This window comes from Oncorhynchus masou, chromosome 13, assembly GCF_036934945.1.
Source record: "Oncorhynchus masou masou isolate Uvic2021 chromosome 13, UVic_Omas_1.1, whole genome shotgun sequence".
Taxonomy (NCBI): Eukaryota; Metazoa; Chordata; class Actinopteri; order Salmoniformes; family Salmonidae; genus Oncorhynchus; species Oncorhynchus masou.
The window spans coordinates 25504500-25511050 of record NC_088224.1 but is presented as its reverse complement, the minus strand read 5'-3'; positions in this window follow the sequence as shown (position 1 = coordinate 25511050).

Below are 6551 nucleotides of genomic sequence, written 5' to 3'. Positions count from 1 at the left end.
TCTTTTTTTTCCTTCGAGCTATTCCGGAGTAGTTATGGTATATTGAATAGTGGAGGCACAGACAACAGCGTCCAATGTTAGGATCTCTACCAAAAATGTACTAAGCATTGACTTACCAAGTTTTCACCTGTTTTTCAGAGGGAAAAGTTTTTCCTGAAGAGGTAATCTCACATACTGCTGCACACATTTTCTTGACCCACTTTAGACCCACTTTGGTCTCCGTTGTGCTCCAGTTTTATATTGAAACATAGGATCTTTCTCCATTGTCTCAGAGCTTAGCTAAATTCATATTTTGTCTCTGCTATCTGAAGAGTCACCAGGTCTGGTTCAAGTGGTATCAGAACACAATGTCTTCTATGAGCTTTCATCCTCTGTGTGTGTGTATTAACCCACTAGGCTAGCACGCTATGTTTCTACAGTCACTCAGCTATTAATAGTCAGTTGTCCAACTGAATGTATTCAACTGAAATGTGTCCTCTACATTTAACCCAACCCCTCTGAATCAGAGAGGTGCAGGGGGCTGCCTTCATCGACATCCACAGCGCCCAGGGAACAGTGGGGTAACTGCCTTGCTCAGGGGCAGAAGGACATATTTTGACCTTGTCAGCTCAGGGATTCGATCCAGCAGCCTTCTGGTTACTGGCCAACGCTCGAACCACTAGGCTTCCTGTCATACTACTTCATCCTCTCAAATACATGTCAGAGAGTGGAGTTTCCATCCCAATCTGGGCAGCAACTCACAACCGTCTACACACCAACACGACACAAAGAAGTACTGTCAATAACCATGACCCAGAAAAGTCAAGAAGGAACAAGTAATTAGGGATAAAAATAAAATAAAACGTTCCAAGGCATACAAGGAAATATTGCAGTTGCTCAATGGTTCTCTATCTAAGGGTCTTGTGTATGCCTTTTTAGGTGATGGTGTCATTCCAAAAAGGCAGTACACATACACAAACAGTGAAGCAGCTCAGGTTTATGGCTGGCCCAGTGGACTGATAGGGTGCTCAGTAAGGGAGGTTGAAAACAGGAGGGACAGGAGGACACAGGGAGATAGTTTTGCACGTAGTGGATGAGTAATAGCTTCATACTGCACTAACACATCATTTATGGATGACTATGTGGAATGGATGACTATATCTCAAGGACTGCTGGTGTTAGAGTGCCTTCAAGTGTGTGTGTGTGTGTGTGTGTGTGTGTGTGTGAGTGTGTGTGAGTGTGTGTGTGTGTGTGTGTGTGTGTGTGACTCATTTGTGGGCTACACAAGTTCAGCACAACACGGTCTAACTGATAGTGTCAGGAGAGTGAACAGTGACCTAGTCACCTTCATTAGCAGCAGAAGGACACACACACAAACCTTTAATTGATCCATGGGCACACTTGTTTCTGTCTCTCTATTATCACCCAATTATATATAGAGAGACAGAGGGGAAAGAGAGAGAGAGAAATATAGTGTGGAAAGACAGACAGAGAGACAGAGGGAAAAGAGAGAGAGACAGACAAACAGATAGAGAATAACGAGAGAGGCCGAGAAAAGAGAGAGAGAGAGAGAGAGAGAGAGGGAAAGGAGAGCAGCTGTATTGTATGACAACACACTGTGCTCACTAAAGAGGAAACAGCAATGTAAACAAATTAGCAATCAGCTATAAGACTTGATTATCATATTATTGTGATATTATTATATTATTCTACACAGCAGTTAATAGTGTCCGCCGAGCTGTGTCTCTGTTTGGGCAGTGGCTCTCTCACAACAGGACAAAACACACACACACACACACACACACACACACACACACACACACACACACACACACACACACACACACACACACACACACACACACACACACACACACTGTGATGCACACCAAGGCACTAAAATATCAAAGACAAGGAACAAGCCCCTGAAGGTTACCTTGACACAGGAACCATAGAAAACAACAACAACAGAGAGAGAGACAGAGACAGAGAGCGAGAGCGAGAGAGAGAGAGAGAGAGAGAGAGAGGGAAGGATAGAGAAATGGATTGAGAGAGCGAAGGATAGAGAAACAGATTGAGAGAAAGGGAGTGAGAGATATATATAGGGAGTGAGATAGAGATATAGAGAGAAAGAGAGAGAGAGTGGAAGGCATCCCCCTATGAGTATAGCATTATCTATACTACATGTGACTAGCTGAGTGACTTCACTGTTTCCCGTAGACTGCTGATGAGATTTCCCAGCGTCCTTCACAGCCAGCTGTGCCAGGTTGGATTGGCTCAGCACAGAGGTGGTCGATTGATTGTATTTATTGATTGATTTAATTTGATCATTTACGAGTACACATACAGCCAAGTCACTTACAGTAGGGAGGGTACATCTCACATGTACCTGTCACATGTCATCTGAATAGAAAATAATAGAAAAAGTACAAATGAATAGAATACAATAGAATATTTCAGAGCTCTGGAATTTGTGAAGAACATCTGGAGATGTTAAACCGAGAAAGCCTAGAAACCTCCTAGGAACATTAAAAACACTATGTTAAGTAATTAGCCTCTCACTCTCTCAATGTCACTATACATATCATGTAGACTTCTGTCATGACACTATAACTAAAATATCACTATATATACAAAGAATGTGGCCACGCCTTTAAGTGAGTGGATTTGGCTATTTCAGCCACGCACGTTGCTGACAGGTGTATAAAATCGAGCACACCTCCATGCAATCGCCAGAGACAAACATTGGCAGTAGAATGGCCTTACTGAAGATCTCAGTGACATTCAATGTGGCATCGTCATCGGATGCCACCTTTCCAACAAGTCAGTTAGTCAAATTTCTGCCCTGCTAGAGCTGCCCTGGTTAACTGTAAGTGTCGTTATCGTGAAGTGGAAACATCTAGGAGCAACAACAGCTCAGCCGCAAAGTGGTAAGCCGCCGAGTGATGAAGTGAGTAGCGTGTAAAAATTGTCTGTCCTCGGATGCAACACTCACTACCGAATTCCAAACTGCCTCTGGAAGCAACAAGAACTGTTCATCGGGGAGCTTCATGAAATGGCCGAGCAGCCACACACAAGCCTAAAATCACCATGTGTAATGGCAAATGTCAGCTGTAGTGATGTAAAGCTCACCGCCATTGTACAATGGAGCAGTGGAAATGTGTTCTCTGAAGTGATGAATCACGCTTCACCATCTGGCAGGTCCGAAGGACGAATCTGGGTTTGGCAGATGCCAGAAAAAGTTTCCCTGCCCGAATGCATAGTGTCAACTGTAAAGTTTGGTGGAGGAGATCTTGGGCTGTTTTTCATGGTTCGGGCTAGGCCCCTTAGTTACAGTGATGGGAAATCTTAACACTATAACATACAATGGCTTGTGAAAGTATTCACCCCCTTTTTCATTTTCTGTTGCCTTACAACCTGGAATGAAAATTGATTTTGGGGGGGGGTTGTACATGCCTACCACTTTGAAGATACAAAATAGTTTTTGGGGTGAAACAAACACAAAATACGACAAAGAAACAGAAAACATAAGCGTGCATATCTCTGCACCCCCCCCCCCCCCCCATGTCAAAGCTTGGCACATCTAGCCGCTGGGATTTTTGCCCATTCTTCAAGACCAAACTGCTCCATCTCCTTCAAGTTGGATGGGTTCCGCCGGTGTAGAGCATTCTTTAAGTCAGACCACAGATTCTCATTTGGATTGGGGTCTGGGCTGTGACTCGGCCATTCAAAGACATTTAGATGTTTCCCATTAAACCACTTGAGTGTTGCTTTAGCAGTATGCTTAGGGTCATTGTTCTGCTGGAACGTGAACCTCCGTCACAGTTTCAAATCTCTGGAAGACTGAAACAGGTTTTCCTCAAGAAGTATCCCTCCCAGTCCCTGCCGATGAAAAACATCCCCACAGCACGATGTTGTGGGGATGGTGAGATGGTGTTTTCTGGGTGATGAAAGGTGTTGGGTTTACGCCAGACATAGTGTTTTCCTTGATGGCCAAAAAGCTCAATATTAGTCTCATCTGACCAGAGTCAGATACAGAATCAGATACTCCAATCTCCTCCGTGGAGCTTTGCAGCACCTTCAGGGTTATCTTTGGTCTCTTTGTTGACTCTATGATTAATGCCCTCCTTGCCTAGTTTGTGTGATTTGGTGGGCGGCCCTCTCTTGGCGGGTTTGTTGTGGTGCCATATTCTTTCCATTTTTAAATAATATATTTAATGGTGCTCCGTGGAATGTTAAAAGTTTCCTATATTTTTTTATAGCCCAACCCCAATCTGTTTGGAGAGCTCCTTGGTATTTATGGTGTCACTTGCTTAGTGGTGTTGCAGACTCTGGGGCCTTTCAGAACAAGTGTATACAGTTGAAGTTGGAAGTTTACATACATCTTAGCCAAATACATTTAAACTCAGTTTATCACAATTCCTGACATTTAATCCCAGTGAAAATTCCCTATCTTAGGTCCGTAAGGATCACCACTTTATTTTAAGAAAGAAAAATGTCAGAATAATAGCAGAGAGTGATTTATTTCAGCTTTTATTTCATTCATCACATTCCCAGTGGGTCAGAAGTTTACATACACTCAATTAGTATTTGGTAGCATCGCCTTTAAATTTTTTAACTTGGGTCAAACGTTTCGGGTAGCCTCCCAAAAGCCTCCGACAATAAGTTGGGTGAAATTTGGCCCATTCGTCCTGACAGAGCTGGTGCAACTGAGTTAGGTTTGTAGGCCTCCTTGCTCGCACACACTTTTTTAGTTCTGCAGGATTGAGGTCAGGGCTTTGCGATGGCCACTCCAATACCTTGACTTTGTTGTCCTTAAGCTGTTGTCTCAAATTTGGAAGTATGCTTGGGGTCATTGTCCATTTGGAAGACCCATTTGCGACCAAGCTTTAACTTCCTGACTGATGTCTTGAAATGTTGCTTCAATATATCCACATAATTTTCCTCCATCATGATGCCATCTATTTTGTGAAGTGCACCAGTTCCTCCTGCAGCAAAGCACCCCCACAACATGATGCTGCCACCCCCATGCTTCACGGTTGGGATGGTGTTCTTCGACTTGCAAGCCTCCCCCTTTTTCTTTCAAACATAACGATGGTCATTATGGCCAAACTGTTCTATTTTTGTTTCATCAGACCAGAGTACATTTCTCGAAAAAGGACGATCTTTGTCCGCATGTGCCGTTGCAAACCGTAGTCTGGCTTTTTTATGGTGGTTTTGGAGCAGTGGCTTCTTCCTTGCTGAGTGGCCTTTCAGGTTATGTCGATATAGGATTTATTTTACTGTGCATATAGATACTTTTGTACCTGTTTCCTCCAGCATCTTCACAAGGTCCTTTGCTGTTGTTCTGGGATTGATTTGAACCTTTTGCACCAAAGTACATTCATCTCTAGGAGACAGAACGCGTCTCCTTCCTGAGCGGAATGACGGCCGCGTGGTCCCATAGTGTTTATACTTGTGTACTATTGTTTGTACAGATTAATGTAGTACCTTCAGGCATTTGAAAATTGCTTCCAAGGATGAACCAGACTTGTGGAGGTGGAGGATTTTTTTTCTGAGGTCTTGGCTGATTTCTTTTGATTTTTCCCATGATGTCAAGCAAAGAGGCACTGAGTTTGAAGGAAGGCCTTGAAATACATCCACAACTACACCTCCAATTGACTCAAATGATGTCAATTAGCCGATCAGAAGCTTCTAAAGCCATGACATCATATTCTGGAATTTTCCAAGCTGTTTAAAGGCACAGTCAACTTAGTGTACGTTAAGTTCTGACCCACTGGAATTGTGATACAGTGAATTATAAGTGAAATAATCTGTCTGTAAACAATTGTTGGAAAAATTACTTGTGTCATGCACAAAGTAGATGTCCTAACCAACTTGCCAAAACTATAATTTGTTAACAAGAAATATGTGGAGTGGTTGAAAAACAAGTTTTAATGACTCCAACCTAAGTGTACGTAAACTTCCGACTTCAGCTGTATGTACTGATTTCCTGTGACAGCTCATATGACACTTAGATTGCACACAGGTGGACTTTCTTTAACTAATTATGTGACTTCTGAAGGTAATTGATTGCACCAGATCTTATTAAGGCGCTGTCTAGAAAAGGAGTGAATACATATGCATGCACCGCTTTTCCATTTTTTAAAGTTTTTTTTTTTAAACAAGTTCGTTTTTTAATTTCACATCGCCAATTTGGACTATTTTATGTATGTCCATTACATGAAATCCAAATAAAAATACATTTCAATTACAGGTTGTAATGCAACAAAATAGGAAAAACGCCAAGGGGGATGAATACTTTTGCAAGGCACTGTACAATGACATTCTAGAAGATTCTGTGCTTCCAACTTTGTAGCAATATTTTGGGGAATGCCCTTTCCTGTTTCAGCATGACAATGCCCCCATGCACAAAGCGAGGTCCATACAGAAATGGTTTGTCGAGATCGATGTGTAAGAACTTGACTGGCCTGCACAGAGCCCTGACTTCAACTCAATTGAAAACCTTTGGGATGAATGGGAACGCAGACTCAGAGCCAGGCGTAATTGCCCAAAATCAGTGCCCGACCTCA